At 36.4% G+C, this 25,977-nt stretch overlaps 1 pseudogene; it reads right to left on the bottom strand.

Moving 5' to 3' along the window:
* Nucleotides 1–268: 268 nt before the first annotated feature.
* On the bottom strand, nt 269–25,247 carry LOC131035577 (chaperone protein ClpB1-like; annotated as a pseudogene).
* Between the last annotated feature and the right edge of the window lie 730 nt (nt 25,248–25,977).

Raw genomic sequence — 25,977 nt, 5'->3', positions numbered from 1 at the left:
AACCATTGCTATTGTGCAATGTGCATTCTTAGAAAAACATCAGTTTAATATTTTTCACACCACAAAATTATCTACCAAACCATACAACTGATCATGTATAGCTCATCCTCACAAAATTACTACTAGATAGGATGCCACAAGGAGGACTAAACACATCACATAGTTTCTTCCATAGACTCATCGTCATCTATTTATTTAATTCTTATTTTTCTGAGAGCCTAAGATGCATCAGATTTGACTGTATTAGTAGGGATTTCCAAATTTTAACTTAGTGATTGGATTTTAAAGTAGTCTTCCATTCCTTTCCACATGATAGGATAACCTTGAGTGCCCAGACAGTACAGTTTTCATCAATTTCTCCAGTGATGAGCATTCGAGACAATTGGGTCACAACTTTGTTTTCCAGCCAGTGCCTTAAGGGTCTAACACTACAAACCTGCAGAAACCAAAACAGAAATTCAGTCAACTGAAAACTAAATGCCAAGACAAGTCATTCTACAAAATGTAATATGGAAGTACCAAAATAGCATATATAACAAAACCTGTAATTTGTAACTGATAAGCTATTTTCTTTTGGTTTTTCCTATAAAGGTAACCAGTTCAATTAGTTAGGATGACCGACTGCTGTTCTAATAACAACAATAAAACACTGATGTATATCCAGAACCAAAATATAATAGAATCATATTGAGAGTTAAATACTCCAAGAAAGTGCCAACAATCTATAATGTTTGGTGCTTCCACCTTTTAGAAATTGGAAAGTAATCAGTTTAGTTTTCCTCATAACGAAGAAGCAATGTTGAAAACTTCACGGGTTTCAGCTATTTTGCTTTGTTTCAGCTATTTTAGGTTGTCCTGACATTTCATTACTTATCTTCCAATTTTTGTGCAAGCCAATTAAGATGTTTGAGTCAACATCTTTATAGGGTAATATGCTTACATCCACTTTGTTGAACCGTTTCCTATGCATTAAACAGTAGCATAATTTTCATTATCGATCCTCTATATTTTATGGAAGGTTAGTGGAAGATAGCATAGATCAAGGTATTTAGATAACTAAACTTTTGGACCAGGGCCTTCTAATATAAGGCCATAATTTCAATCTATCGTTAAAATGGTTCTTAGCCATTGAACAATAGATTGGACCAGCATCGAAGCATGCAATAGAAACTTACTTTGTGTGTGGGTTGGATTCTGATACGGGTTCGATGCAAGTTCATCCCCAGTTATGCCCAAGGTACTACTTGGGAATCTGTGTCCATGCAGTAATCTAGGTGTACCCCGGGCATACCCAATACCGATATATTCAAATTTTTGGATTTCTAGATCTTATATAATTTTGAAATAAACTAACACTTCTGAACATGTAGTAATAAACATCAATTGGAATATGAAAGCATTAGGGAAACTTCTTGTCATATGATATTTACATCTGGCACAGAGTTAATAATGGACTTCAAACTGGTGTAGTAGCGCCTAAATTATATATAAATAGTGAAATCACTAACATTAGTAATATAAATTAGATTTAAACAGTGAAATCACTAAGATCAGCAATAAGAACATGTCCAACCAAAACATTATTGTATGAAGTCTGAAGCACCCTTCAATCAACAACTACAATAATGTTTAGTGACTCACAACCAGTAAACTTCTATTGGAAAAGTGTTACTTATCTATCATCACTTGTAAATAAGGGCATTTTATTGACATTTATTTTCAAATTATAAATGTGAGATATTAAAATATTCTATTATTCACAAGTATGAATATCACTGTTTATAATAAGCCATTACTTAATTGCACACACTTCTTGCAATACTCTCTCTCAGGCAACTTGCATGGTTGTGTGTCTAGAGAGTCCTGCAAGCAAGTACTCTGCTATGAGGTTGGATGTCATGATGATGACTATGTTGGAGAAATTAACTGTCTGACCATGTCTATCCGTCAATCTACTGTCATCAAGCATATGAAGCAAGGTGTTGAATACAGATACATGTGCCTTCTCCACCTCATCAAATAAAACAACACTATATGGTCGTCTTCTAACTGCTTCAGTTAGTTGTCCACCTTCTTCATATCCAACATATCTACAATAATTGATTAAAATTCAGCTCAAAAAATAGCTGTTTTTATTCAATATATAAATAAATTATTTGGAAAAACTCCAATCTGAAATAAACCTATTGCATGATACATACCCAGGTGGAGCACCGATGAGCCTAGAAACTGAATGCTGCTCCACGTATTCAAGCATATCAATCCAGACCAGCAAGTTTTCATCATCAAACAGTTGTTCTGCAAGAGCCTTTGCAAGCTCTGTTTACCAACTCCACTAGATCCCAAGAATAGAAAGGATCCAGCAGATTGATGTAGTCTCCCAAGTCCCGCCCTTGATCTAAGCAGAACGAGTTGGACATTGTTGCTGCTAGGATATGTTTTTGTCATTGATGTCAACATATTCCTGCTCCAATGATTGCTGATTGGTTTATTGGGATCATGGTTTGGTGTATGGAGTATTTAGAGTATCACTGCATTCTTCTATATTGGTTTTGGTGATCTAGGAAGCTTAATTCATCATATCATATGATCCGGTTTTGCAGTTTGTTTTTCTAATTAGTGCTTTATAGAGTTCATTATTTCATCTAGTGTATTCTAGTGTGATCAGATCTTTATTTGAGTCTTTGGGATGGTCTTTTGTATCTTCATTTTAGATAGTTCATGATTTGGTGCTCCACAAGTTATCTTTCTTCCTGACAGTTGTTGTTGTTTGAGTGTTCTTGAGTTTCAGATGTTGATCGCTGAAGATTTGATAAGTGGTGTTGGTACAGTTGTTTCCGATGAATCTAACATGTTTGTTGGTGTTTCCTAATTGTTTCCTATTTGTCCTGATGATCTGCATTGAACATTGTGCGAGGTGTTGGTGATTTTGTTGAATCGAAGATGTTCTTCATGTTATGCGTTTTCTTGGTGGTGTAGCATGTTGCAGTTGATCTTGGCATGATTTCTGGTGGTGTTATGTGTTTGGAGATTTGAATTAGGTCCATGTTATGTCATGTATATCATTGTATTGGTCTGGTGGTCGATCTTTGTATTGTGTGATGCAATTTTGTAATTGTGAGCTGAGGGTTTAGCCGAGTTTGATGTCAAGGTTAATGAATTGTATAAATAGGTGATATTGTCATGCAATTTTGGTGCAAAGGTTGTGTCTGCATTATCATAGAGAAGTATATGTGTGGACAAGCGATTCATCCTTTGACTTTGTGATTGAACAGAGATTGGTGTGGCAATGCAGACAATTGAGTTTAACCGGAACTATCATCAGGCATTTAGAGATGCTATTATTGCAATTCATTTCTTTTGGATTATAGTTTGAATCTTATTGTAAGTCAGTGAGACTTCCTTGAGGGTTGTAGCCTTCTAGGTCATTATCTTTTGAGCAGTGAGTTCTAGGCAATATGCATGTGCGTTCCCCATTGTAATATGTACACATACTACTGCAGAGTATAATCTTATTGTGGGTAGGTTCCCACCGTGATTTTTCCATTAACCGGGTTTTCCACGTCAAAATCTTGGTGTTGTGTGTTGTGCTATCAATTTGCTTATATTTGTTATTGTTGCAGTTTATCAAATCTGTATTTGTGGTTAAGTTTGTGGATCCAGTGAAAACTGATTCACCCCCCCTCTTAGTTTTCTTTCATTGTTGTTGCTAGCAATTGGTAGTAGAGCTAGATCCTCCAGAAGAAGCTTAACTGCTTGAGGAGATCCGGGATGGCAACTGGAACTGGAGGTGTTATCTTTAAGAAGGAGAGTCTTAGATTTGATGGAGGAAATTATGCTATATGGAAGTACTAGATGGAAGTGCATTTGAGATGTCTTGGAGAAGATTACTAGGAGATTACAAAGAATGCCTATTCCGCTCCTCTGAATGGACTGGTTACTGCTGATGAGATCAAGGAAACTGAACATAACATTAGAGCAAAGAAAGCATTGCTGAGTGCCCTGACTGATTCAGAGATGACAAATATCATGGGACTTCAAACCACACATGAGATCTAAGAGAAGCTTGAAACCCTATATGAAGGAGATAAACAAATCAAAGTTTCTAAGTTGCAGAGTTTGAAAAGAAAATATGTCATGTTGAAGATGGGAGAAGATGAGAATATAAACACCTTTATGGATAAGGTGAATGACATTGTCCTAGGTATCAGATGTGCCAGTGGAAGCCTTGAAGAAGATAAAATTGTTGCTAAGGTGTTGAGAACTTTGCCTCCTAGTTACAAACATAAGGTAGTTGCTATTGATGAGATCTGGAGTGTGACTACAATAAAAAGAGATATGTTGGTTGGAAAGATTGCTGCATTTGAGCTAAACCAATTCGGTTAATCACATGGAAAGTCTGAGACAAGATTTAGAGCATCTATATCCGCAAAGCAGAATTATGAATCTGAAGAACACAAAATATCCAGATATGAAAGAGAAAGGAGAGAGATGGAAGAGCAAGAAAGAGAACTAGATGAGCTTGAAGCATTGATTGCCCAAAGATTGCCTAAAGGAGAGCTGGTAAGTATGATGGAAAATTGCCCTTTAAATGTTTCTCTTGCAATAAGGTAAGACATTTTGCTTCTAGGTGCCCGAAGAGAATGGCTAAGTATGATAGGCATGATAAATTTGATAAGAATGACAAAAATGATAGATATGAGAAGCATGAGAAGTATGATAAGCCTTACAAGTCTAACTAGAAGTATAAGAATCATAACATTTTCTATTATGCTGCTGATGAAGGTGTTATAGATAAAGAATCAGAAGGAGATGAAGTTGTATTTCTTGCCATTGAAGAAGATGGACCGATACTTGTTGATTCCACTAGTTGCACTATAGAGGATAAATCTTTAACAACTAAATTTGAAGAAAAAGATGAATGGGTGATTAAAAATGGGTGTTCACATCATATGACAAGTGATAGACGCAAATTTGTGAGTATGGAAAGGTATGATGGCGGAATAGTGAGATTTGGAGATGACAAAGCCTGTGAGATCTGTGGTAGAGGTTATATTTCTTTTGATGGTAAGCATAATACTGATGATGTTCGGTATGTTGAAGGTTTGAAGCATAATATTTTGAGTGTTGGATAGATGGTTGACAAAGGTTATGATTTACAATTCAAGAATGGTAAATGCAAGATCCTAAATGCCTCTTGTATAGAGATTGCACCTGGATCTAAGACTGAAGGTAATATCTTTCATTTGAATGCTAGTGAGAAAAGTTACTCAATTGCTCAAATTGATGAAAGTTGGTTGTGGCATAGGAGAATGTGTCATGATATAAATTTGATTCAATGATTAAGATCAGTTCTACACAAGTTGTTAGAGATCTTCCTAAGATTGTTAATCTTGCTAATCCAGTATGCAAGGAATGTCAATTGGGTAAGCAAACAAGAATTTCTTTCAAGAGAAAATAGTATACATATGATGGATTTCTAGATCTTGTGCATACTGACCTATGTGGACCTACAATTGTCAAAAGTGTACAGGGAGACATATATTTTATGTTGCTAATTGATGATTATTATAGGATGATGTGGGTTGTCTTTTTGAAGGAGAAATTTGAAGCATTAGAAAAATTCAAGTTATTTAAAGAAAAAGTTGAGACTGAGTCATGATTGAAGGTGAAATGTCTCAAATCTGATAGAGGTGGTGAATTTTGTTTTAGTTATTTTAATTCATTCTTTGAGAAGCATAGGATTAGAAGACAATTATCTGCTCCTAGAACCCCTTAGCAGAATGGAGTTGTTGAAAGGAAGAGCATGATTGTCTTGGATGCTGCAAGGACTATGTTGATTGAAGGAAATGTTCCGAAGATATATTGGAGAGAAGATATTAGCACTGTTGTTTACACATTCAACCGAGTTCATATTAAATATGAGACCAGTAAGACTCCTTATGAGCTATGGTTTGGTCATGTTCCTATTGTGATATATTTCAGAATATTTGGTAGCATATGTTATATCAAGAGAGATGACGACATAGGAAAGTTTGATGCAAGAAGTGATGAAGGGATTTTCTTGGGTTATTCTACAAAGAGAAAAGTCTACTGATGCTACAATAAGAGACAGAGAAAGATAGTGGAAATTGTAAATGTGAAGGTAGATGAGAACCTTGGAAAATAAATCAGATCTTGGGGATATGATGATGGTCAACACATTGTTTTGAATCCTATTTAGACTGAAGAATCAAAACAGAATGATCTGGTAGAGAGAGTTAATCTGGATATTGCTGCTACCAATATGATGCTAGTGGAAGTGCAATTGGAGCTATGTTGACCCAGAAAGGAAGACCTGTAGCATATTTCAGTGAGAAGTTGAATGATGCAAGAACAAGATATTCAATGTATGATCAAGATTTCTATGCCATAATTCAAGCCTTGAAGAAGTGGAGACACTATTTATTTCCTAAGGAGTTTGTATTGTACACAAATCATTAGGCTTTGCAGTATTTGAGCAGTCAGAGTAAGTTGAATCAAAGACATATGAGATGGGTTGAGTTTATGTAGAGTTATACTTTTTGTTTTAAAACACCAGAGTGGGAAGTCAAATAAAGTTGTTGATTCCTTGAGTAGAAGAAGAAATTTGATAACAGAAATGAGAGTTGCGGTATTGGGATTTGATAAATTGAAAATCCTGTATTTGGAAGACCCTAATTTTGCAGAGCCTTGGAGAGATTGTGCTGAAATTGTTGTTGTGGACTGGAGTAAGCGGTTTGATTATTTCACTCAGGATGAGATGTTATTTAGGGGAAATCAGTTGTGTATACGTTGGAGTTCTATGAGGGATAGTTTGATCAAGGAGAAACATAGTGGAGGATTGGAAAGACATTTTGGGATTGATAAGACAATGTCTTGGTGAGTGAGAATTACTTTTGGCCTCAGATTCATAAGGATTTCAGGAAATTTGTTCAGAGCTGCATAATTTGTCAAGTTGAAAAATGAAGTAGTCAGAATATCGGACTATATAAACCTTTGACAGTATCAGAGAGACCTTGGGAAGATATAAGTATGGATATCATATTGGGATTGTCAAAGACTCGGAGAGGAAATGATTCTATATTTGTGGTGGTAGATAGATTTTAAAAGATGACACATTTTATACCATGTAAGAAGACAATAGATGCAGTTCATGTAGCAGATCTATTTTTTAAAGAAGTTGTGAGACTGCATGGGTTACCGAAGAGCATTGTTTCAGATAGAGATATCAAGTTTGTTGGTTACTTTTGGAGGACACTTTGGAAGAAGATGAATATAGATTTGAAGTTTACTTCTACATTTCACCGACAGACAGATGGACAGACCGAGGTTGTGAATTGGAGTTTGGGAAATTTGTTGAGATGTTTGAGTGGAGATAAACTCGGAAGTTGGGATTTGATATTGGCACAGATAGAGATTGCATATAATAATTTAGTAAATCGGAGTATAGGGAAGACACCATTTAAGATAGTTACCGAAGTGAATCCTAAGGGATTTTCAAAATTGAAAGATATCAGTCATGAAGCTAAGAGGAGTCCAAAAGCATAAACATTTGTAAATCATATGGAGGCATTACATTTAGAGGTAAAGCGATATTTGGAAGATATGAACAAAAAATTTAAGGAGAAGGAAGATAAGAAAAAAAGACATAAGGAATTTGAAGTTGGAGATGAAGTGATGGTATATTTGAGAAAGGGGAGATTTCTCGTTGGAACATATAATAAGTTGAGAATGAAGAAGTTTGAACCGTGTAAGATCTTGAGGAAATTTGATTTGGGTAATGCAAATGAAGTGGAGCTACCAGATACCTTGGACATATCACCTATTTTCAATGATCTTTATTGATATCATGAAGCAGAACTCAGTGATAGTGAATCAAAATTAAAGTAGTTTCCTGAGAAGAAACTAGATGAGATTGAAGAATTTTTGGATAGCAGAGTTAGTAAGAATGAATGAATGTAGCAAGTAATTCTTTTGTTAACTTTGTGTGGATTTGATTCCCCTTGTCCTGGGAGACATGAGAGAGACTCAATCAAAGTCCATGATTTTATTGCTTCCTTAATTAAAAATTCTGAGGAGTAAATCTATTTTTGATTGTAAATCTTGTGGTTTACATATAGAGTGTTTATCTTTTGAGCATTCATGTGGTGTTGACTGATGAATGTGAAAAACCTTTTTCTCGCTTTCTGGTTAAAAGTGAAGATTTAGCCTTTCGTAATTTTATAATAAATGACTCATGTATGCCCTTAGTTTTGTGAAAGACAAATAGAACCAACAATTGGGTGATCCAATGAATTGTTTACCCTCTGCATAAGGGTGCAACTTCTGATATGATGTTCGATGAATTTTTAAACACACACAAATATTAACTTCACGTTTAACTAGAAAGCGAGAAAAGGCTTTTCACATTCATCAGTCAACACCACATGAATGCTAGGAAGATAAACACTCTATATGTAAACCCACAGATTTACAATAAAAAATAACTTTACTCCTCAAAAATTTTAATTAAGGAAGCAATAAAATCATGGACTCTGATTGAGTCTCTCTCGTGTCTCCCAGGACAAGGGGAATCAGATCCACACAAAGTTAACAAAATAATTACTTGCTACATCATCCACAAACGTATGAAGGTGGATAATCAAAGAAGTAACAGATTCAATACAAACATATTTATCCCAACAGAGATTTCTTTTCTGCATTTAAATACATAGATTTGAAAGTTGCTGAAAATGTCTAATTTTATTCACTGATAAAATGCCTTCATTGAAAATCCACAAGTATCTAAAACTTTTTTTGTCAATCTTTACAAAATTTCTCAAACCTTTTTAAAGTCTTTTTCCAGAAATATATAACTAAAGTTTCTACCTTAACCACTCGGTAACCACAGAGTTACACCGTTCTGCCCAAGGGTAAGTTAAATAGTCTATTTTTGAAACTAACTTATAAAACTATTTTTTAAACTAAAAACAACAGAAAGGAAAGAAAACACGGGAACAACAATCCAATTCATGGAAATGGGCGACCAGTTTGATCCTTCTTCCACTCCGTGAATGCCTATGTGAATTGTTGGATGACAGGTTCATTTGGGATGCCCATGTGTAAAATCCATTGTTGCCAAAACTCTTTATCATGGAACACTTGTTTTACTTTATCAACATGGTTGTTAAAATGATCTATGCATAAAAACACTAAGGATTTGATTTTAGCAATTGTGGAGAAATTTTTCTTTGTGACCACTATTGCATTCCTAACCATATCAATTTGCACTTCATAAGATTTACTTATAGCATTAGCAGTGTCAAGGTTTTCTCATCCTCCTTAATATATTTCACTCCAATGCATTCCATATCATTAAGCATGTTTTGTATCAATTCAGATAATTCTTGCCCAAGTTTAACAAATTCCTCATAGCCCTGTTTTATTACTGAATTTCTCCATTCAATTTTTTTTTGCAAATGTACAAAACATTGTCATCAAATCCTTGTGAAGGATTTTCTACAAGGAACTTCATTACGCCATGATTTTGAACTTCCATGTGGGCTATTGTTTGGGTCCATTTGGCTTCTTTGTTCTTCCAAGTTGTGTTCTCCTTTCCCAATTCTTGGATAACCTTAGCAGCATCATCATACACCTTGCTCAAATGCCCAATGTATTATTTTCCTTCTCCCCTGATAGTATCTAACCATTCAAGGAACACCCCATGCACCATTTTGTTCCTTTGTACTTCTACGAGCAACTTCTGATTGTTAGGGGATTTACAATCAAAGAGTGTTGGTTGCGCGGACAGTGATTGGAAATCTGTCTCACAAATTGCTTCAATATATTCTGTCATTTGTCTCAAGGGTTCTTTTAGTTCTGATGCTCTGCAAAAAGGATTAGAAAATCTGTTTGATGACAACACACACAAGAGCACAAGAAACAAACGTTAGTGTTAGCAACAAAAGATTATCCTAAACAGGCATATCAAGAGAGATATTAAGCATGAAATAGAAAGCATATAAACATAAAATGAAATAGCTAATCAAGATGCTCATAGTTGCTCCTCCCTTGTTCCTCTCCTCTCCAAGTCCCAAATGAGTGTAGCTCTCAGCAGCTTTTTGCACTATGGATGCTTATGGAGGATTGAGATTTAATACTAAGCTTCAAATATGAAATGAAAAGCTAAATACTATGCTAGAGTAGATAGTGATGCTATGAAAAAGCTCTATGCTAATGCCAGTATAACAACAATACTCTAAAATGCTTCTCCTTTTGCTTGAGGAGAAGGGTTCTATTTATAGAAGAAATAGGGAAATGAAGGGTTAAGATTGAGTGGTTTAATCAAGGGCCAAGTTTGAAAGTTGGGGATCCATGTGCACAATTGGCACCAATAAAATGGTGACAAGTGTCAACATAGGATTGGGTTGAGAGAAGAGGTTGGAGGCATTAAAGGCCTGAGAAGACCTCATGGTTATCTAGAAGGTAAGGGTCAAGTCTAAATTAAGATTACCCACTGGATTAAGAGTTAATCCAAGGATAAACCTTTGTGCAAATGATTAAGAGATAATCATGGTCAAAGCATTAAAGGCTTGATGAGACCTTTGGGTTGGGTAGAGGTTGAGTCAAAACAAATGTTTTAACCATGTGGGAGGGTTGAATTAACCATTAATGGTTATTGGAGACTTTGGGGATTAAGTGGTTGAAGGTTGAAAGCCTTCAATGGTTATCAAAGACTTTGAGCCATTTAGTGGTTGAAGGTTGGAAGCTTTCAAAGGTTATCCAAGACTTTGAGGGTTAATTTGTTGAACACACAAAGCATTAATTGTTTTTCAAAGACTTTGGAGTCTTTGAGAAGTGACTCCAATTTGCTTAGGAATGTGACAATATTTAGGGGATGGATTAGGCTAATTAGGAAGGGTTTAGAAGAATTTAGAAGGGGTTTAGGCATACAAGTGGATTTTGTAGGAAAATGCAAGTGGGAGAAATTTTGGTATTTTCAATTAAAATAAAATCATTTATTTCAATTAAATGGTGTAAGTTGCATTTGGATAAATATTTAAATAAATATCAATTTATTTAAATGAGAAAAAGAAGATAAAGCATTAAAATGCTTGAAGACTTTGAGGGGAACCATTAAAGGCTTGAAGACTTTAAGGAAAACCATTAAAGTCTTAAGAAGACTATAGAAGGAAGCCATCAAGTTTGAAGACTTTAAAGCCATCAAGTTTGAATACTTTAAGGGAAACCATTAAAGGTTTCAAGTGGGTGAGGATAAATAGGATTTTAAATAAATAATTTATTTAAAATAGTTGTGCAACTTGCTTTTGTAGGAAAATACAAGTGGGTGGAGGATAAAGGTGATTTAAATAAATTATTTATTTAAAATAATTGTGCAACTTGCTTTTGTAGGAAAATACAAGTGGGTGGAGGATAAAGGTGATTTAAATAAATGATTTATTTATTTAAATGTAAGAGGTGGGATTTTGGGAGATTTAAATAAATATTAATTTATTTAAATGTGAGAGAAGATTTAATTAAACAAATATGATTTATTTATTTAATTAATGGTCTGAATTTGGTTAAGTGAATTAAATCAAATAAATTGAATAATTTATTTAATTAATAGGAGAAGAGGGTTAAGATGAATTAATTAAATATTAATTTAATTAATTATTAATTGATGGTTAAATAATCAAATAAATACTAAGTATTCATTTAATTAAGTGGACAGATTTATGTGACTACATTTGCCCCTCTTTGAGACGGTGCGGTTTATCGCGTCGTTTCAAAGAAAGAAAAATAGGTGTGAAGAAATGCCCCATAAAATGTAAATTTAATGGGTGGTATGCCCCCTCGAGGGATGGGCCGAATGTTTTTTTTTTTTTTTTTTTTTAAAATCGGGCGATCTCTCGAAAAAGAATGAAAAGTGGAGGGGAGGTAGAATAGAAGAAATTAGAACTAATGATGAAAGAATGGGAGAAAATGGAGTGAATATGAAGAAACAACAAGCCAGCGAGTACCCTGAGGTCATGCAAGAGATACATAGCAGATGTAGTGTGGGGTTTGGATTGATGCTATACAATTGATCAAAATTGGTTGGACAATCTGGTGCAATCGGTTTAATTGCCCCGGTCAAGTCAAAGCGTGACAGTTGATGTCAGTTGGTCACTTGGACATGATAAAGTCTGAGTAAGTGAATCAAAGTGACCTGATGTGACTTAGACAATTGATGTAATTGCCCGATGAAGTCAAGGTATATGAAGCAAAATACTCGTTGAGACGTAGACAATTGATGTAATTGTCCGTTGGATTGTGTTTGATTGGCTAATCAATTGATAGTATGTGCGTGTGATGGATGGTTGTGGGGAATCATGGCAGTCCCGTTGAGACTAGGTCATTATGATAAATGCCTGATGTAGTCTAGGATTACCATAATCGATTATCTGTTGAGACCCGAAGATACTTGATCAGAGTATCTGTTGATAGTCTAGGTGTGTGGGAGTCGATGTATCTGTGTAGACATAGCAACTTGCTGGATTGTGTGGATGAATGAGGATGGGAAGCGATGAAGGGATTAGGATGATATTGATGATCAAGATAGGGAGGGTGAGGGGGGATTTGATGTTAGATAGAAGATATGGAGGACCTATTACATTCCTATGGAAGAAGAGGAAAATAGAGTATCCATTGTCATTACTATGTATGAATGATATGCAGCTATTTATGAATGTATGGATGGATGGAATGCAACGGAATGCAATATATACAAATGAGATGGAATGATGATCCATGGTGCTTTATTTTTCATCATTGAGCTTTAAAATGTTGGAAGAAAATACAAGCAACTTGACATAAAGATTCAAGATGACCAGAGTATTTCTTACATGGATTTTGATATAGCAAGTTAATACAAGCAACTTGATATAATGGATCAAGTTGACCTGAGTATTGCTTGCGGAACAGATAAGGATTATCTCCTTTCGTGCATGACTTGGATCGTCCTCCTTGATCTTAGGTTGATCATATCCTGAGACAAGTTCATACCGTACTAAGAAATAAAAACCTTTATCCAAATTGGATGAGGAGGAACCAAAGAATGAGCATTGTACCTGCAAACAAACAGTATATACATAAAGAATAAAAGAATATGGATCCTTGGTAATGGTTCATGCTCATATGGTCAAGGTATACGATGTAGTCAGCAAGCCGTAATGATCTATGACTGCATTTGGCATAAGATCACGTAGCTTAGTGAACTTCCCACGTAGACACCATTAGTACATGCCCCAGAACTTCATCGGAAATAATGCGCAAACGATACAAAACAATGCTGAAAGATCCCGATACAGATAAACAAATGATTGTACTCATAAATCAACCAAGTATTTGATAGCTTAACATAATTTTCTTGTCAAAGAAAACGTCACTTTTGTCTTTGTTTTGGTAAGGAAGGATGCATCCTTGTTTTTAAAGACAGTTTCGGATTTGTTGGATGTGGATTGTGTGGTCGATTGATAAATGGTCATTGTGTGACTACTGTGTTAATGTTTATTTTGTATCTGATCGGATGGGTATGTACAAGGTGTTGCCATGTTTTTGTGTGATTTTTGATGGGTTTTCCGATGTTTTTTGGATTTTGTGAAACAATTTTGAATGTTTTTGGTATTTTGAGAGTCATTTTTTAATGTTTTTGATATTTTCTGATGATTGCCTGAATGAAGAGCGTAATGAATCATATGAGACAATGTAGAATCCACTTCCTTCACGAGGGTAAGGGTACTGCCCCCGGTTTGTAGACCTGACTATGAAAAGGTGGGATGCTAGATGCATGGAGTATTTTCTTAATTGCAGATCAAATAACAAGCCATGGTTGGGATGGATGGATGTATGTGTGCATGAATGTGATCGCAATGAGGCTGAAAGATACTGGAGCCATTGTCTTTACGAGTGGCGCCTGTTTGCCAGGTTTTCACCATCGCACTTACCCAAGGTGCCACCGGAGTGGTTGTTCACCGTTTGGATGCATGATTTTTCTTTACTTTTTTGAATGTTTTTGTATTTTCTTCAGGACATTTTCTGAATGTTTTTGGTATTTTTCTGATATGTAGGGGAGCCTGATGCTCTATACAGCTTAGGTATAAAACCGTTTGAGGTGCATGCTGTTGATTGGATCTGCGAGCGGTTCTCCGTCTGATGTAGCCAACTGATATGCCCCGGACCCAAATACAGCAGTGACAACATATGGGCCTAGCCAATTTGATTCAAACTTGCCTTGATGTTCTCTGTTTGGTTGGTTGCGAGGATTCTCTCGAAGAACAAGATCACCTACCTCAAATGTACGAGATCTAACTCGGTGATTGTAGCTTCTACTCATGCGCTGCTGATAGGCTTTGAGGTGATTGTATGCAGCTTGTCGCTTCTCATCAAGTAACTCTAAGTCCTGAAGACGTGAGACTCTGTATGCTTCATCATCGATGAGATTATGCAAGGAAACTCGTAATGATGGTATCTCAACCTCAATAGGTAAGATAGCTTCTGCACCATAGACCAATGAATAAGGAGTTGCACCTGTAGGGGTTCGAATGCTAGTTCGATATGCCCATAATGCTGGATTCAATTGAACATGCCAATCACGATCGGCATCATTGACTGTCTTCTTTAGGATTCTCAATATGTTTTTATTGGATGCTTCGGCCTGACCATTGCCTTGTGGGTAATAGGGAGTGGAAAAGCGGTGTTGGATATGAAATTTCTCACAAAGCTCACGGACATCCTGATTTTTGAAAGGAAGACCGTTATCTGTGACAATGGACATGGGCACACCATACCGGCAGATGATGTAATTGAGGATGAATGAGGCGATCTGCTTGCCGGTGACTTGAGTAAGTGGAACAGCTTCGATCCACTTTGTGAAATATTCGGTAGCGGTAATAATGAATTTATGGCCGTTGGATGAAGATGGATGGATTTTACCCACAAGATCAAGACCCCATTGACAAAAAGGCCATGGTGTTGTGATTGGTTGCAGTTCTTGTGCTGGTGCATGTATCAGGTCGCCATGAACTTGACATTTCTTGCATTTCCTGACAAAGTAGTAGGAATCCTTTTCTATAGATGGCCAATAGTATCCAGCTCGCATGAGTTTCTTGGCTAGTGATGGACCACTTGAGTGAGTCCCGCAAATTCCTTCATGTACCTCTTCCAAAGCCTTTGTTATCTCATCTTGTTCTAGACATCGAAGGAGAGTACCATCAAGACTACGTCGGTATAGGGTTTCGGCAATAATGGTATATCGAGCAGTTTGGCGAATGAAGGTTTTACGTTGGTTATTTGATTGGTTAGGAGGAAGGGTGTGATCGCGGAGATAGGTGTAGAACTCACCGTACCATGGGGATTCGGAACCGACAAGGCGACATATTATTTCGGATTCAGGGATATCATAAGCGGGGATCCAAAGCTGTTCTACCAAGAACTCGTATCGTGTTGAATTCTGTGGAAGATCTAGTAGAGATGCGATGGTAGCCATAGCGTCAGCAGCTCGATTCTGATCTCTTGGTATCTGCTCAAAAGTGATAGTAGTAAATGATGTCTTTAGATTGTCCACCATTTGCTTGTATGGCATGAGTTTATCATCTTTGGTCTGATACTCATCTGTTGCTTGTCGAATGACTAGTTGGGAATCGCCATATACTTGCAGTTCTTTTAATTTCCATTGTATGGCTAATCTGAGTCCTGTGATCAAGGCCTCATACTCTGCTATGTTGTTTGTGCATGGAAATGTGAGCCTGTAAGACTTCGGGATGCTATCACCTTGAGGTGTGATAAACAGAATGCCTGCCCCCGAGCCGTGCCTAGTGTATGAACCATCAAAGTATAATTTCCATGACTGTGCTTCTGTAATCATGAATATCTCTTCATCTGGAAAATTGGAAATGAGAGGATGATCGCCTATGAGAGGTGCATCAGCCAACTAATCTGCAATAACTTGACCTTTGATCGATTCACGTCGGGTTCACCAAATGATGCTCTGCAAAAAGGATTAGAAAATCTGTTTGATGACAACACACACAAGAGCACAAGAAACAAACGTTAGTGTTAGCAACAAAAGATTATCCTAAACAGGCATATCAAGAGAGATATTAAGCATGAAATAGAAAGCATATAAACATAAAATGAAATAGCTAATCAAGATGCTCATAGTTGCTCCTCCCTTGTTCCTCTCCTCTCCAAGTCCCAAATGAGTGTAGCTCTCAGCAGCTTTTTGCACTATGGATGCTTATGGAGGATTGAGATTTAATACTAAGCTTCAAATATGAAATGAAAAGCTAAATACTATGCTAGAGTAGATAGTGATGCTATGAAAAAGCTCTATGCTAATGCCAGTATAACAACAATACTCTAAAATGCTTCTCCTTTTGCTTGAGGAGAAGGGTTCTATTTATAGAAGAAATAGGGAAATGAAGGGTTAAGATTGAGTGGTTTAATCAAGGGCCAAGTTTGAAAGTTGGGGATCCATGTGCACAATTGGCACCAATAAAATGGTGACAAGTGTCAACATAGGATTGGGTTGAGAGAAGAGGTTGGAGGCATTAAAGGCCTGAGAAGACCTCATGGTTATCTAGAAGGTAAGGGTCAAGTCTAAATTAAGATTACCCACTGGATTAAGAGTTAATCCAAGGATAAACCTTTGTGCAAATGATTAAGAGATAATCATGGTCAAAGCATTAAAGGCTTGATGAGACCTTTGGGTTGGGTAGAGGTTGAGTCAAAACAAATGTTTTAACCATGTGGGAGGGTTGAATTAACCATTAATGGTTATTGGAGACTTTGGGGATTAAGTGGTTGAAGGTTGAAAGCCTTCAATGGTTATCAAAGACTTTGAGCCATTTAGTGGTTGAAGGTTGGAAGCTTTCAAAGGTTATCCAAGACTTTGAGGGTTAATTTGTTGAACACACAAAGCATTAATTGTTTTTCAAAGACTTTGGAGTCTTTGAGAAGTGACTCCAATTTGCTTAGGAATGTGACAATATTTAGGGGATGGATTAGGCTAATTAGGAAGGGTTTAGAAGAATTTAGAAGGGGTTTAGGCATACAAGTGGATTTTGTAGGAAAATGCAAGTGGGAGAAATTTTGGTATTTTCAATTAAAATAAAATCATTTATTTCAATTAAATGGTGTAAGTTGCATTTGGATAAATATTTAAATAAATATCAATTTATTTAAATGAGAAAAAGAAGATAAAGCATTAAAATGCTTGAAGACTTTGAGGGGAACCATTAAAGGCTTGAAGACTTTAAGGAAAACCATTAAAGTCTTAAGAAGACTATAGAAGGAAGCCATCAAGTTTGAAGACTTTAAAGCCATCAAGTTTGAATACTTTAAGGGAAACCATTAAAGGTTTCAAGTGGGTGAGGATAAATAGGATTTTAAATAAATAATTTATTTAAAATAGTTGTGCAACTTGCTTTTGTAGGAAAATACAAGTGGGTGGAGGATAAAGGTGATTTAAATAAATTATTTATTTAAAATAATTGTGCAACTTGCTTTTGTAGGAAAATACAAGTGGGTGGAGGATAAAGGTGATTTAAATAAATGATTTATTTATTTAAATGTAAGAGGTGGGATTTTGGGAGATTTAAATAAATATTAATTTATTTAAATGTGAGAGAAGATTTAATTAAACAAATATGATTTATTTATTTAATTAATGGTCTGAATTTGGTTAAGTGAATTAAATCAAATAAATTGAATAATTTATTTAATTAATAGGAGAAGAGGGTTAAGATGAATTAATTAAATATTAATTTAATTAATTATTAATTGATGGTTAAATAATCAAATAAATACTAAGTATTCATTTAATTAAGTGGACAGATTTATGTGACTACATTTGCCCCTCTTTGAGACGGTGCGGTTTATCGCGTCGTTTCAAAGAAAGAAAAATAGGTGTGAAGAAATGCCCCATAAAATGTAAATTTAATGGGTGGTATGCCCCCTCGAGGGATGGGCCGAATGTTTTTTTTTTTTTTTTTTTTTTAAATCGGGCGATCTCTCGAAAAAGAATGAAAAGTGGAGGGGAGGTAGAATAGAAGAAATTAGAACTAATGATGAAAGAATGGGAGAAAATGGAGTGAATATGAAGAAACAACAAGCCAGCGAGTACCCTGAGGTCATGCAAGAGATACATAGCAGATGTAGTGTGGGGTTTGGATTGATGCTATACAATTGATCAAAATTGGTTGGACAATCTGGTGCAATCGGTTTAATTGCCCCGGTCAAGTCAAAGCGTGACAGTTGATGTCAGTTGGTCACTTGGACATGATAAAGTCTGAGTAAGTGAATCAAAGTGACCTGATGTGACTTAGACAATTGATGTAATTGCCCGATGAAGTCAAGGTATATGAAGCAAAATACTCGTTGAGACGTAGACAATTGATGTAATTGTCCGTTGGATTGTGTTTGATTGGCTAATCAATTGATAGTATGTGCGTGTGATGGATGGTTGTGGGGAATCATGGCAGTCCCGTTGAGACTAGGTCATTATGATAAATGCCTGATGTAGTCTAGGATTACCATAATCGATTATCTGTTGAGACCCGAAGATACTTGATCAGAGTATCTGTTGATAGTCTAGGTGTGTGGGAGTCGATGTATCTGTGTAGACATAGCAACTTGCTGGATTGTGTGGATGAATGAGGATGGGAAGCGATGAAGGGATTAGGATGATATTGATGATCAAGATAGGGAGGGTGAGGGGGGATTTGATGTTAGATAGAAGATATGGAGGACCTATTACATTCCTATGGAAGAAGAGGAAAATAGAGTATCCATTGTCATTACTATGTATGAATGATATGCAGCTATTTATGAATGTATGGATGGATGGAATGCAACGGAATGCAATATATACAAATGAGATGGAATGATGATCCATGGTGCTTTATTTTTCATCATTGAGCTTTAAAATGTTGGAAGAAAATACAAGCAACTTGACATAAAGATTCAAGATGACCAGAGTATTTCTTACATGGATTTTGATATAGCAAGTTAATACAAGCAACTTGATATAATGGATCAAGTTGACCTGAGTATTGCTTGCGGAACAGATAAGGATTATCTCCTTTCGTGCATGACTTGGATCGTCCTCCTTGATCTTAGGTTGATCATATCCTGAGACAAGTTCATACCGTACTAAGAAATAAAAACCTTTATCCAAATTGGATGAGGAGGAACCAAAGAATGAGCATTGTACCTGCAAACAAACAGTATATACATAAAGAATAAAAGAATATGGATCCTTGGTAATGGTTCATGCTCATATGGTCAAGGTATACGATGTAGTCAGCAAGCCGTAATGATCTATGACTGCATTTGGCATAAGATCACGTAGCTTAGTGAACTTCCCACGTAGACACCATTAGTACATGCCCCAGAACTTCATCGGAAATAATGCGCAAACGATACAAAACAATGCTGAAAGATCCCGATACAGATAAACAAATGATTGTACTCATAAATCAACCAAGTATTTGATAGCTTAACATAATTTTCTTGTCAAAGAAAACGTCACTTTTGTCTTTGTTTTGGTAAGGAAGGATGCATCCTTGTTTTTAAAGACAGTTTCGGATTTGTTGGATGTGGATTGTGTGGTCGATTGATAAATGGTCATTGTGTGACTACTGTGTTAATGTTTATTTTGTATCTGATCGGATGGGTATGTACAAGGTGTTGCCATGTTTTTGTGTGATTTTTGATGGGTTTTCCGATGTTTTTTGGATTTTGTGAAACAATTTTGAATGTTTTTGGTATTTTGAGAGTCATTTTTTAATGTTTTTGATATTTTCTGATGATTGTCTGAATGAAGAGCGTAATGAATCATATGAGACAATGTAGAATCCACTTCCTTCACGAGGGTAAGGGTACTGCCCCCAGTTTGTAGACCTGACTATGAAAAGGTGGGATGCTAGATGCATGGAGTATTTTCTTAATTGCAGATCAAATAACAAGCCATGGTTGGGATGGATGGATGTATGTGTGCATGAATGTGATCGCAATGAGGCTGAAAGATACTGGAGCCATTGTCTTTACGAGTGGCGCCTGTTTGCCAGGTTTTCACCATCGCACTTACCCAAGGTGCCACCGGAGTGGTTGTTCACCGTTTGGATGCATGATTTTTCTTTACTTTTTTGAATGTTTTTGTATTTTCTTCAGGACATTTTCTGAATGTTTTTGGTATTTTTCTGATATGTAGGGGAGCCTGATGCTCTATACAGCTTAGGTATAAAACCGTTTGAGGTGCATGCTGTTGATTGGATCTGCGAGCGGTTCTCCGTCTGATGTAGCCAACTGATATGCCCCGGACCCAAATACAGCAGTGACAACATATGGGCCTAGCCAATTTGATTCAAACTTGCCTTGATGTTCTCTGTTTGGTTGGTTGCGAGGATTCTCTCGAAGAACAAGATCACCTACCTCAAATGTACGAGATCTAACTCGGTGATTGTAGCTTCTACTCATGCGCTGCTGATAGGCTTTGAGGTGATTGTATGCAGCTTGTCGCTTCTCATCAAGTAACTCTAAGTCCTGAAGACGTGAGACTCTGTATGCTTCATCATCGATGAGATTATGCAAGGAAACTCGTAATGATGGTATCTCAACCTCAATAGGTAAGATAGCTTCTGCACCATAGACCAATGAATAAGGAGTTGCACCTGTAGGGGTTCGAATGCTAGTTCGATATGCCCATAATGCTGGATTCAATTGAACATGCCAATCACGATCGGCATCATTGACTGTCTTCTTTAGGATTCTCAATATGTTTTTATTGGATGCTTCGGCCTGACCATTGCCTTGTGGGTAATAGGGAGTGGAAAAGCGGTGTTGGATATGAAATTTCTCACAAAGCTCACGGACATCCTGATTTTTGAAAGGAAGACCGTTATCTGTGACAATGGACATGGGCACACCATACCGGCAGATGATGTAATTGAGGATGAATGAGGCGATCTGCTTGCCGGTGACTTGAGTAAGTGGAACAGCTTCGATCCACTTTGTGAAATATTCGGTAGCGGTAATAATGAATTTATGGCCGTTGGATGAAGATGGATGGATTTTACCCACAAGATCAAGACCCCATTGACAAAAAGGCCATGGTGTTGTGATTGGTTGCAGTTCTTGTGCTGGTGCATGTATCAGGTCGCCATGAACTTGACATTTCTTGCATTTCCTGACAAAGTAGTAGGAATCCTTTTCTATAGATGGCCAATAGTATCCAGCTCGCATGAGTTTCTTGGCTAGTGATGGACCACTTGAGTGAGTCCCGCAAATTCCTTCATGTACCTCTTCCAAAGCCTTTGTTATCTCATCTTGTTCTAGACATCGAAGGAGAGTACCATCAAGACTACGTCGGTATAGGGTTTCGGCAATAATGGTATATCGAGCAGTTTGGCGAATGAAGGTTTTACGTTGGTTATTTGATTGGTTAGGAGGAAGGGTGTGATCGCGGAGATAGGTGTAGAACTCACCGTACCATGGGGATTCGGAACCGACAAGGCGACATATTATTTCGGATTCAGGGATATCATAAGCGGGGATCCAAAGCTGTTCTACCAAGAACTCGTATCGTGTTGAATTCTGTGGAAGATCTAGTAGAGATGCGATGGTAGCCATAGCGTCAGCAGCTCGATTCTGATCTCTTGGTATCTGCTCAAAAGTGATAGTAGTAAATGATGTCTTTAGATTGTCCACCATTTGCTTGTATGGCATGAGTTTATCATCTTTGGTCTGATACTCATCTGTTGCTTGTCGAATGACTAGTTGGGAATCGCCATATACTTGCAGTTCTTTTAATTTCCATTGTATGGCTAATCTGAGTCCTGTGATCAAGGCCTCATACTCTGCTATGTTGTTTGTGCATGGAAATGTGAGCCTGTAAGACTTCGGGATGCTATCACCTTGAGGTGTGATAAACAGAATGCCTGCCCCCGAGCCGTGCCTAGTGTATGAACCATCAAAGTATAATTTCCATGACTGTGCTTCTGTAATCATGAATATCTCTTCATCTGGAAAATTGGAAATGAGAGGATGATCGCCTATGAGAGGTGCATCAGCCAACTAATCTGCAATAACTTGACCTTTGATCGATTCACGTCGGGTTCACCAAATGATGCTCTGCAAAAAGGATTAGAAAATCTGTTTGATGACAACACACACAAGAGCACAAGAAACAAACGTTAGTGTTAGCAACAAAAGATTATCCTAAACAGGCATATCAAGAGAGATATTAAGCATGAAATAGAAAGCATATAAACATAAAATGAAATAGCTAATCAAGATGCTCATAGTTGCTCCTCCCTTGTTCCTCTCCTCTCCAAGTCCCAAATGAGTGTAGCTCTCAGCAGCTTTTTGCACTATGGATGCTTATGGAGGATTGAGATTTAATACTAAGCTTCAAATATGAAATGAAAAGCTAAATACTATGCTAGAGTAGATAGTGATGCTATGAAAAAGCTCTATGCTAATGCCAGTATAACAACAATACTCTAAAATGCTTCTCCTTTTGCTTGAGGAGAAGGGTTCTATTTATAGAAGAAATAGGGAAATGAAGGGTTAAGATTGAGTGGTTTAATCAAGGGCCAAGTTTGAAAGTTGGGGATCCATGTGCACAATTGGCACCAATAAAATGGTGACAAGTGTCAACATAGGATTGGGTTGAGAGAAGAGGTTGGAGGCATTAAAGGCCTGAGAAGACCTCATGGTTATCTAGAAGGTAAGGGTCAAGTCTAAATTAAGATTACCCACTGGATTAAGAGTTAATCCAAGGATAAACCTTTGTGCAAATGATTAAGAGATAATCATGGTCAAAGCATTAAAGGCTTGATGAGACCTTTGGGTTGGGTAGAGGTTGAGTCAAAACAAATGTTTTAACCATGTGGGAGGGTTGAATTAACCATTAATGGTTATTGGAGACTTTGGGGATTAAGTGGTTGAAGGTTGAAAGCCTTCAATGGTTATCAAAGACTTTGAGCCATTTAGTGGTTGAAGGTTGGAAGCTTTCAAAGGTTATCCAAGACTTTGAGGGTTAATTTGTTGAACACACAAAGCATTAATTGTTTTTCAAAGACTTTGGAGTCTTTGAGAAGTGACTCCAATTTGCTTAGGAATGTGACAATATTTAGGGGATGGATTAGGCTAATTAGGAAGGGTTTAGAAGAATTTAGAAGGGGTTTAGGCATACAAGTGGATTTTGTAGGAAAATGCAAGTGGGAGAAATTTTGGTATTTTCAATTAAAATAAAATCATTTATTTCAATTAAATGGTGTAAGTTGCATTTGGATAAATATTTAAATAAATATCAATTTATTTAAATGAGAAAAAGAAGATAAAGCATTAAAATGCTTGAAGACTTTGAGGGGAACCATTAAAGGCTTGAAGACTTTAAGGAAAACCATTAAAGTCTTAAGAAGACTATAGAAGGAAGCCATCAAGTTTGAAGACTTTAAAGCCATCAAGTTTGAATACTTTAAGGGAAACCATTAAAGGTTTCAAGTGGGTGAGGATAAATAGGATTTTAAATAAATAATTTATTTAAAATAGTTGTGCAACTTGCTTTTGTAGGAAAATACAAGTGGGTGGAGGATAAAGGTGATTTAAATAAATTATTTATTTAAAATAATTGTGCAACTTGCTTTTGTAGGAAAATACAAGTGGGTGGAGGATAAAGGTGATTTAAATAAATGATTTATTTATTTAAATGTAAGAGGTGGGATTTTGGGAGATTTAAATAAATATTAATTTATTTAAATGTGAGAGAAGATTTAATTAAACAAATATGATTTATTTATTTAATTAATGGTCTGAATTTGGTTAAGTGAATTAAATCAAATAAATTGAATAATTTATTTAATTAATAGGAGAAGAGGGTTAAGATGAATTAATTAAATATTAATTTAATTAATTATTAATTGATGGTTAAATAATCAAATAAATACTAAGTATTCATTTAATTAAGTGGACAGATTTATGTGACTACATTTGCCCCTCTTTGAGACGGTGCGGTTTATCGCGTCGTTTCAAAGAAAGAAAAATAGGTGTGAAGAAATGCCCCATAAAATGTAAATTTAATGGGTGGTATGCCCCCTCGAGGGATGGGCCGAATGTTTTTTTTTTTTTTTTTTTTTTAAATCGGGCGATCTCTCGAAAAAGAATGAAAAGTGGAGGGGAGGTAGAATAGAAGAAATTAGAACTAATGATGAAAGAATGGGAGAAAATGGAGTGAATATGAAGAAACAACAAGCCAGCGAGTACCCTGAGGTCATGCAAGAGATACATAGCAGATGTAGTGTGGGGTTTGGATTGATGCTATACAATTGATCAAAATTGGTTGGACAATCTGGTGCAATCGGTTTAATTGCCCCGGTCAAGTCAAAGCGTGACAGTTGATGTCAGTTGGTCACTTGGACATGATAAAGTCTGAGTAAGTGAATCAAAGTGACCTGATGTGACTTAGACAATTGATGTAATTGCCCGATGAAGTCAAGGTATATGAAGCAAAATACTCGTTGAGACGTAGACAATTGATGTAATTGTCCGTTGGATTGTGTTTGATTGGCTAATCAATTGATAGTATGTGCGTGTGATGGATGGTTGTGGGGAATCATGGCAGTCCCGTTGAGACTAGGTCATTATGATAAATGCCTGATGTAGTCTAGGATTACCATAATCGATTATCTGTTGAGACCCGAAGATACTTGATCAGAGTATCTGTTGATAGTCTAGGTGTGTGGGAGTCGATGTATCTGTGTAGACATAGCAACTTGCTGGATTGTGTGGATGAATGAGGATGGGAAGCGATGAAGGGATTAGGATGATATTGATGATCAAGATAGGGAGGGTGAGGGGGGATTTGATGTTAGATAGAAGATATGGAGGACCTATTACATTCCTATGGAAGAAGAGGAAAATAGAGTATCCATTGTCATTACTATGTATGAATGATATGCAGCTATTTATGAATGTATGGATGGATGGAATGCAACGGAATGCAATATATACAAATGAGATGGAATGATGATCCATGGTGCTTTATTTTTCATCATTGAGCTTTAAAATGTTGGAAGAAAATACAAGCAACTTGACATAAAGATTCAAGATGACCAGAGTATTTCTTACATGGATTTTGATATAGCAAGTTAATACAAGCAACTTGATATAATGGATCAAGTTGACCTGAGTATTGCTTGCGGAACAGATAAGGATTATCTCCTTTCGTGCATGACTTGGATCGTCCTCCTTGATCTTAGGTTGATCATATCCTGAGACAAGTTCATACCGTACTAAGAAATAAAAACCTTTATCCAAATTGGATGAGGAGGAACCAAAGAATGAGCATTGTACCTGCAAACAAACAGTATATACATAAAGAATAAAAGAATATGGATCCTTGGTAATGGTTCATGCTCATATGGTCAAGGTATACGATGTAGTCAGCAAGCCGTAATGATCTATGACTGCATTTGGCATAAGATCACGTAGCTTAGTGAACTTCCCACGTAGACACCATTAGTACATGCCCCAGAACTTCATCGGAAATAATGCGCAAACGATACAAAACAATGCTGAAAGATCCCGATACAGATAAACAAATGATTGTACTCATAAATCAACCAAGTATTTGATAGCTTAACATAATTTTCTTGTCAAAGAAAACGTCACTTTTGTCTTTGTTTTGGTAAGGAAGGATGCATCCTTGTTTTTAAAGACAGTTTCGGATTTGTTGGATGTGGATTGTGTGGTCGATTGATAAATGGTCATTGTGTGACTACTGTGTTAATGTTTATTTTGTATCTGATCGGATGGGTATGTACAAGGTGTTGCCATGTTTTTGTGTGATTTTTGATGGGTTTTCCGATGTTTTTTGGATTTTGTGAAACAATTTTGAATGTTTTTGGTATTTTGAGAGTCATTTTTTAATGT

Source organism: Cryptomeria japonica, chromosome 3 (assembly GCF_030272615.1).
Source record: "Cryptomeria japonica chromosome 3, Sugi_1.0, whole genome shotgun sequence".
Lineage (NCBI taxonomy): Eukaryota > Viridiplantae > Streptophyta > Pinopsida > Cupressales > Cupressaceae > Cryptomeria > Cryptomeria japonica.
The sequence above is the reverse complement of the archived record's forward strand: the minus strand, read 5'-3'. Positions and strand labels throughout refer to the sequence as shown.